Raw genomic sequence first — 9323 nt, 5'->3', positions numbered from 1 at the left:
AGTGCTGTGTTTACAGAAAACACACTTAAAAAACAAACACACAAACTTTCTTCGACAGTATCTAGCTTTTCGCAAAGATCGCGATGATGCCGTCGCATCATCGGGCGGCGTTGCCATAGTCACACATAAAAGTATAGCGTGTCAACCTTTACAGCTACAAACGTCCCTTGAAGCAGTGGTGGTTCGAGCTGTCCTACTAAACAAGCTCATCACCATTTGCTCGCTTTACATACCCCCGCATTACAAACTAAACAAACATGAATTTCAGTCCTTGATAGATCAATTGCCAGAACCTTATGTTGTTCTTGGCGATCTCAATGCGCACAGTAGCCTGTGGGGAGACTTTCGTATAGATGCGCGAGGTCGTCTCGTTGAACAGTTCCTTTTTTCGTCCGGTGCGTGTCTGCTGAATAAAAAGACACCCACATTTTATTCTCTCGCAAACAGAACATTTTCTTCAATTGACCTCAGCCTAGTTTCCCCTTGTATACTGCCTGAACTCGAATGGGAAGTGACCAACAATCCTTACGGGAGCGACCACTTCCCCATACTGCTAAAAACACATAAAGAAAAAGAATGTCTACCACAGGCTCCTAGGTGGAAGATCGATACAGCCGACTGGGAGAAGTTCCGAAACTTAACTAGTATCTCATGTAATGACATGTCTTCTTTAGGAATTGACGCTGCTGTGCAGTATCTCACAGCTTTCATTACAGATATTGCATTTAAATGCATATCAGAAGTAAATGGCTTGGCATGTAAACGGCGGGTCCCGTGGTAGAACGACGATTGTAGGATCGCTCGTAAGAAGCAAAACAAAGCGTGGGGGTTGCTACGCGCTTCTCCCACTGCAAAGAATCTAGTCAACTTTAAGCAAGTAAAATCCCAAGGCAGGAGAACCCGCCGACAGGCCAGAAGAGAAAGCTGGCAGAAGTACCTATCGAGCATTAACTCGTTTACAGACGAGGCCAAAGTCTGGAACAGGGTAAATAGAATTGGAGGGCGACAAACATATTCACTCCCTCTGGTAAATACACAGGGCGATACACTGGAAGATCAGGCAGACTCACTTGGGGAGCACTTTGAGAGCGTATCAAGTTCAAATCATTATTCGCAATCCTTCCTGAAACATAAACAAATAGAAGAACGTAAGCCATTAATAAGAAAAAGTCGAGAGAATGAGCCTTACAACCGTCCTTTCAGTATTGCCGAATTGAGAGCTGCCTTGAGCGCATGCGAGAGCTCCACACCAGGATATGATAGAACCATGTACGAAATGCTGAAAAACTTACACAATGACACGCAAGTGACACTACTTACACTTTTCAACACTATCTTGGACGCAGGGTACCTTCCGACCGCATGGAAAGAAGCCATTGTGGTCCCTGTTTTAAAACAAGGGAAAGATCCTTCCTCAGTGGCAAGCTACCGCCCGATAGCCCTCACAAGTTGCATGTGTAAGGTATTTGAAAAAATGATAAATCGGCGACTGATCCATTTCCTTGAACAGAACAAAATGCTTGATCCCTATCAGTGTGGCTTCCGAGAAAGGGCGCTCCACAACCGACCATCTTGTACGTATTGAAGGAAATATCCGGGACGCATTTATACACAAACAGTTGTTCCTCTCGATATTTCTCGATATGGAAAAGCCGTATGACACAACGTGGCAATACGGGATCTTGCGAGACTTATCGGAAGTGGGCATTCATGGCAATATGCTAAACATAATAAAAAGCTACTTGTCCAATCGTACCTTCCGGGTGAAAGTCGGCAATGTGCTGTCACGTCCTTTTACACAAGAAACTGGTGTACCCCAGGAAGGCGTGCTCAGTTGCACGCTTTTTATTATTAAAATGACAACGCTTCGTTCTTCCTTACCACCAGCCATTTTGTATTCCGTCTATGTGGACGACATTCAGATAGGCTTCAAATCCTGTAACCTCGCAGTATGCGAGAGACAGGTACAGCATGGTTTGAACAAGGTGTCAGGGTGGGCAGAGAAAAATGGTTTTAAAATCAATCCTCAAAAGAGTTCTTGTGTGCTGTTTACAAGGAAGAGAGGCCTAGTTCCGTATCCTTGCTTACAAATGTGTGGACAACAGATACCTGTAAACAAAGAGCACAAATTTCTAGGTGTTATACTCGACAATAGACTCACTTTCGTCCCACACATTAAACAACTCAAAAAAAGTGTCTGAAAACAATGAACCTAATGAAACTTCTATCCCAGACTACGTGGGGTAGTGCCCCGCAGGGGCGTCTGCGTCAGCAGGCGTTTGGTGTGTTGCGACACCACGTACCCGAGCACACGAGGGTTGGACCCTCCCGCGTGTAGCCGTGCGCGGCTTAGCCGTGTCCGGGAAAGGGGGATCCTGGAGGTTGAGCCGATGCTGGGTGTTTGGACCTTTGGGGCCCCCCGGCGGAGGCAACACACCTCTTTGGCCTCTGCTTCACATAGACGGCACCCCCGGACTGACCCACCCGGGGGAAATCGGCAGTCGCCTCTTCCTGTCCTCCTTTCCAATCTTCGTCTTTCTCTCCCACATTTACATCTTTCCTGTCTTCTCTTCACTTCTTTTACTTCCGTATTTCCTGGCGGCAAGGGTTAACCTGGTGTAATTATCCAACCTTGGGTATTTTATAGTAGGTTATAGTGGCGATGCATGGCTGGCGTCCTCAGGCTTCCAATCATGTAGCGTCCCCTTGTTGGGCTCCGTGGTGGGTGGCCACCATCGCCGCCGAATTTTCGAATTTTCTTATGGCAGAAGCTTTTCCCCCATTACCTGATCGCTCCCTGAAGAGGGGGCGCACCGATGAACAGTTCAACTTTTTCATGCAACCGAAAGTGTCCTTTCCTAAATTCCACGTTGTCCACAGTCAGCACGAAACAAAGACTGTCAGAATGATATCACCATTTCTTGTAGCCAAATCTATCACTGATGCAATAGGCCCAGGTTATAAAGTAACGAAGATGGGAAGTGGCGATCTTCTACTCGAAGTTCGCGACAAGCCACAATACGACAAACTCTCGAAGCTTGTTGCATTTGGAGACATTCCCGTTTCTGTGGGCCCACACAGGTCAATGAACACAGTGCGCGGTGCCATCTCGGAAGATGACCTTATCGAGCTTACCGAAGATGAATTGCTAGAAGGATGGCAAGAACAGAACGTCGTCAAGGTACAAAGGATAAAAATAAGGCGCGATAACAAAGAAATATCAACCAGGCATATAATCATCACGTTTGGAACTAGCAACTTACCAGACTCAATAGAAACAGGATACTGCAAACTCCGTGTAACGCCATACATTCCTAACCCACGCCGATGCTTCAAGTGTCAGCGGTTCGGGCACGGTTCGCAAAGCTGCCGAGGGCGCACTACTTGTGCAAAATGTGCGTCAGCAGGCGTTTGGTGTGTTGCGACACCACGTACCCGAGCACACGAGGGTTGGACCCTCCCGCGTGTAGCCGTGCGCGGCTTAGCCGTGTCCGGGGAAAGGGGGATCCTGGAGGTTCAGCCGATGCCGGGTGCTCGGACCCTTAAGGCCCCCCGGCGGAGGCAAGACACCTCTTTGGCCTCTGCTTCACGTAGACGGCAACCCCGGACTGACCCACCCGGGGGAAATTGGCAGTCGCCTTTTCCTGTCCTCCTCTCCATTCTTCGTCTTTCTCTCCCACTTTCCCATCTTTCCTGTCTTCTCTTCACTTCTAATTACTTCCGTATTTCCGGGCGGCAAGGGTTAACCTTGTGTAATATATCCAGTCTTGGGTATATGTATATTAGGTTATAGTGGGAACGTACCGCTGGCGTACGCAGAATAGAATTTTTCTAATCCTGTGACGTCCCCAGGTTGGGCTCCGAGGTGGGCGGCGGGCATTCCTTCCGAATACAGTAATCCTATATGGCTTCAAATTTCCCCACACTCCCTGATCGCTCCCTGAAGAGGGGGCGCACCGATGAAACCTTCAACTTTCTCTTCAAACCAAAAGAAATATTTCCCAAGTACCACGTAATACATAGTCAACACGAAACCAAGACAGTCCGTACAATATCCCCGTTTGTGGTCGCAAAATGCCTGACAGAAGCCATCGGTTCTGGTTACAAAGTAACTAAGATGGGAAGCGGCGACCTTCTTCTGGAAGTGCGTGACAAGCTCCAATACAGCAAACTGACGAAACTTGTTGCGTTTGGTGACATTCCTGTATCTGTGGGCCCCCACCGGTCTATGAACACTGTGCGTGGTGTCATTTCTGATGACGACCTCCTTGATCTTAGTGAGAGCGAGCTGTTGGAAGGATGGCAAGACCAAAACGTGGTAAAGGTGCAACGAATTAAGTTAAGGCGTGACGACAAGGAAATTCCAACAAAGCATCTAATAATAACATTTGGAACAAGTGAACTACCTGATTCATTAGAGACAGGATATTGTAAACTGCGCGTACGACCGTACATTCCCAATCCGCGCCGATGCTTCAAGTGTCAGCGTTTTGGGCATGGGTCTCAGAGCTGCCGAGGGCGTGCCACTTGTGCAAAATGTGCATCTAAAGACCACTCTTCAGACAACTGTTCTTCCACAACCCACTGCGCTAACTGTGACGGAGACCACCCCGCCTATTCGCGATCGTGCCCGTCATGGAAGAAAGAAAAACAAATAATCGAACTGAAGGTATAACTAAACATCTCTTTTCCAGAAGCGCGCAAGCGTTTAAGTGTCCACAACCAATCGAATCCGTCCTACAGTGATGTGACGCGCCGGGGGGCAGCGCCACATCTTCTGGCGGCCGCGCAAGTCACACGGAGTGTGACGGCGGCTACGCCATCAGCCCCCCTGGCGGGAGCAGTCACTGCTCTTCCGCCCCCTACCACGAAGGGCCAGCAGACTTCCGAGCCTGCTGGTCCCAGGGCCACTGCTCGTGCAGACAGGCCCGAAAAACCCCCGCGCGTGCCCGCTGCGCGGGCGTCATCCAGCGCCTCTGACGAGGCGATGGATGTCACAAAAACTTCTCCGGCGTCTGAGACGCCGAAGGAACGGCGTGGCTCCCTGGAGCGCGCCAACAAAAAAGAAATACCCCGCATCAAGGGGCCTTGAAAGGTCCCTTGAGCCAACCTAATTGATCTCTTGACACACACCTTAAAACACTTCCAATATGGACACACAGATAATGCATTGGAATGTGAGAGGTTTATTACATAATCTTGATGATATTAAGGAACTCCTGCGCAGGTTTAATCCAAGGGTGCTGTGTGTGCAAGAGACACACCTCAATCCTTCACATACTAACTTTCTCAAACAATATGCCATTTACCGCAAAGATCGCAGTGACGCTCTCGCCTCGTCAGGCGGTGTTGCTATTATAGTTGATAAGAGTATCGCCTGCCAACATTTACATCTGCAAACGTCCCTTGAGGCAGTGGCAATCAGGGCCGTGCTATTTGATAAGTTAGTAACAGTTAGCTCTCTGTACATCCCTCCATGCCATAAACTTTCCACAATAGAATTCCAGAGCTTTATCGCAGAACTCCCCGAACCTTACATTGTAGTAGGTGATTTAAACGCACATAACACCCTCTGGGGAGATTCTCGTTGTGATACGAGAGGGCACTTATTAGAAAAATTCCTTTTATCCTCCAATGCATGCTTACTAAACAAAAAAGAACCCACATTCTACAGCGTGGCTAACAAAACATTCTCATCCATTGACTTAAGTATAACATCAAGTACACTAGTTCCATACCTGGAGTGGGACGTGATTAAAAATCCATATGGGAGTGACCATTTCCCAATTATCCTAAGATTAACAAAAGGCGATAAGTGTTCCCCACATCTGCCACGTTGGAAGGTCGACTGTGCTGACTGGAAACGATACAGAGAGCTCACACATTTGACCTGGGATGAGATCTGTACTCTCTCAATCGATGATATAGTATCTTATTTGACGGCATTTATAACTGATGCTGCATCAATATGTATCCCTCAAACGAATGGATCACCCTCTAAACGGCGTATTCCTTGGTGGAATGAGCAGTGTAAGGAAGCCCGCAAAAATCAAAATAAGGCTTGGAGTCGCCTTCGCGACTGCCCAACTACCGAGAACTTGATTAGCTTCAAGAAAATAAAATCAGAAGGTAGAAGAACGCGCCGCCTTGCCAAAAGGGAAAGCTGGCAAAAATACATCTCTAGTATTAATTCTTATACAGACGAGGGAAAAGCCTGGAACAGGGTAAACAAAATAAAAGGCCGCGAAACTCATCCTCTACCATTGGTAAATACACAAGGAGACACACTCATTGACCAAGCCGACTCTCTAGGGGTACATTTTGAAAGGATTTCTAGCTCATCCCACTATTCAGACACATTTCTGAGATACCGGCAACAAGCGGAACGACTGCCTCTGAGTCGGAAAGGAAATAGCAACGAACCTTACAACCGCCCATTTAACATGGCGGAATTTCAGGCTGCGCTGAATGGCCGTAACAAGTCCGCTCCAGGAAGTGACAGAATATTGTATATAATGATCAAACACCTACACCCTGAAACCCACAAAACACTACTGAAACTCTTCAACTCTGTGTTCTCTGCCGGGTACATTCCATCCGCCTGGAAGGAAGCAATAATTGTTCCAATACTAAAAGACGGCAAGGACCTAACTTCAGTCAACAGCTATAGGCCTATAGCGTTGACAAGTTGCCTATGTAAACTCTTTGAAAAAATGGTTAACCGGCGTCTCCTTCATTTTCTTGAAAGTAACAAACTATTAGATCCCCTACAGTGTGGTTTCAGGGAAGGTAGATCCACAACTCATCACCTTGTCCGCATCGAGACGAATATTCGCGATGCTTTTGTACATAAGCAGTTCTTTTTGTCAGTATTTATTGACATGGAGAAGGCTTACGACACGACGTGGCGGTTCGGAATTCTCCGTGATCTGGCCGAAATGGGAGTCCGAGGTAATTTGCTGAATGTCATCCAAAGTTACCTGTCTAACGGCACGTTCCGCGTCAGAGTTGGTAATGTGCTATCTCGTCTATTTACACAGGAAACAGGTGTACCACAAGGTTAGCTGTACTCTATTCGTTATAAAAATGAACTCGCTTTATACTATCATACCACGTACAATGTTTTATTCTGTGTATGTAGATGGCGTACAAATAGGTTTTAAATCATGTAGTCTTTCCATCTGTGAGCGACATGTGCAGCTTGGGCTAAACAAATTGTCAATGTGGGCTGACGAGAATGGGTTTAAATTAAACCCGCAAAAAAGCACGTGTGTTCTCTTCTCGAACAAAAGAGGTATATTACCTGAACCCGCTATTTATCTTAATCGACAACAGCTCCCAGTGAGCCATGAACATAAATTTTTGGGCCTCATATTAGACACTAAATTAACATTTATCCCCCACTTGAAATATCTTAAGGCGAAGTGCATGAAGACAATGAATCTTCTGAAGCTCTTGTCCCGTACATCCTGGGGAAGTGAAAGAAGATGCCTTTTGAGCCTGTATAAAAGTCTGATAAGATCACGCCTTGACTATGGTGCTATAGTGTATAGTTCTGCTACGCCTAGTGCCTTGAAGATGTTAGATTCGATTCACCACTTGGGTATCCGTCTTGCTACAGGTGCCTTCAGGACTAGTCCTGTAGAGAGCCTGTACGTTGAATCCAACGAATGGTCTCTTCATCTACAAAGAGCATATTTATCTGTCTCTTACGCCTTGAAAGTTAAATCAGATATTCAGCATCCATGTCATTTTGCAATTAGCGACTTGTCCACTGCCAGGCTATTCCGTAACCGCCCAGCCATCAGGCCTCCTCTGTCCCTCCGAGTGGAAGCACTGTCAGAAGAAACAGGCGTCCCTTTTGTAGAAAATATCCCAATGGCTCCTGTTCGGTTCCCACCGCCTTGGGAGTGGCAAACTATCCAATGTGACATATCTTTCCCTAGAAATATCGAAACGAGCGCCTGAGGCTCACATAAAATCACATTTTCTTGAACTAAAAGAGAAGTATTCCTGTGCTGAATCCTACACGGATGCTTCGAAGTCTGCCGATGGTGTTGCTTACGCAGCTCTTGGACCATCATTTTCAATATCTGGGACACTAAACCCACACACAGGCATCTTTACAGCGGAAGCATATGCTATACTCTCGGCTATTAAACACATCAGGCTCACAAACATCGCTAAGGCTGTTCTCTTCACAGACTCGTTAAGTGTCGTGAGAGCACTAATTAGTTTACAAAAACATAAGAATTCCGTTCTGAATGAGCTGTATAACTTATTGTGCGCCCTATATATGTGGAATCAAGTGATTGTCATATGCTGGGTACCCGGTCACAAAGGTATAAAAGGGAACGAAGCAGCTGACGAAAGCGCTACATCCGTAACTTTTAGCGACAGAGATGGAAATATTCCCATCCCTGCGACAGATCTTAAGCCTTTTCTACGCCGTAAATTAAGGAATCATTGGCAAGGCAAGTGGGATACACAAGTAATGAATAAGCTTCACATAATAAAACCAAAACTGGGGAACTGGATCAGTGGGAAAACAGCACGTTACAAGGAAGTAGTTCTTTGCCGACTAAGGATAGGCCACACATACGGTACTCACTCTTATCTCTTGACTGGAGGCGATCCCCTGACTTGTGGTAAGTGCGGCAATAGTCTCACAGTACTCCATGTTCTTATTCAATGCCCTGCAATAGAAACAGAGAGGAAAAAGTATTTTCCTTCTGCATATCGTGAAAATACACTTCTTCACCCTGCATTTTTTCTTAGTGATGAACCGCTTTTTAACATGAAATTAGTCTTACAGTTTTTATTGGAAACAGATACTCTCAAAATCATTTGGACAGGAAATTTTTAGCACACGACTAACAGCCCTTCTAATAAACGGGCTCTCTTGAGGTTCTACTATCACTGTTATGTGTTGCCTTGTTCCATCATGTTTTTTAACGAAACCCAATTGCCATCGTCCATGCCCTAATCAGTGTCATCATTTTAGTACCTATTTATTTTACGCCATTTACAGCGACAGTTTTTAGGCCTTTTTACAGCCATGTCACATTTACCATGATAAATCCACTATTCACTGCATTCACAATACATTGTTAAAATTACCTTTTGGCATGGCGCTCTTTGGTCATACTTGGCCCTTGCGCCATTAAACACCACATAACATGCAAGTTTTTTCAGCCAGCTGCAGCTGCGAGCGTTGCGAGCTTCCCCGAAGAGAGAACCATGGAAGCCTATCACAATTGCTGCGGTGACTCATTTCGTAGGGACCTCGAGGTGCCGCATCAACACCCCCTCGGCGCCGTTGT

The sequence above is a fragment of the Dermacentor andersoni genome, chromosome 11 (assembly GCF_023375885.2).
Source record: "Dermacentor andersoni chromosome 11, qqDerAnde1_hic_scaffold, whole genome shotgun sequence".
Taxonomy (NCBI): domain Eukaryota; kingdom Metazoa; phylum Arthropoda; class Arachnida; order Ixodida; family Ixodidae; genus Dermacentor; species Dermacentor andersoni.
This window is presented reverse-complemented; position numbering follows the sequence as displayed.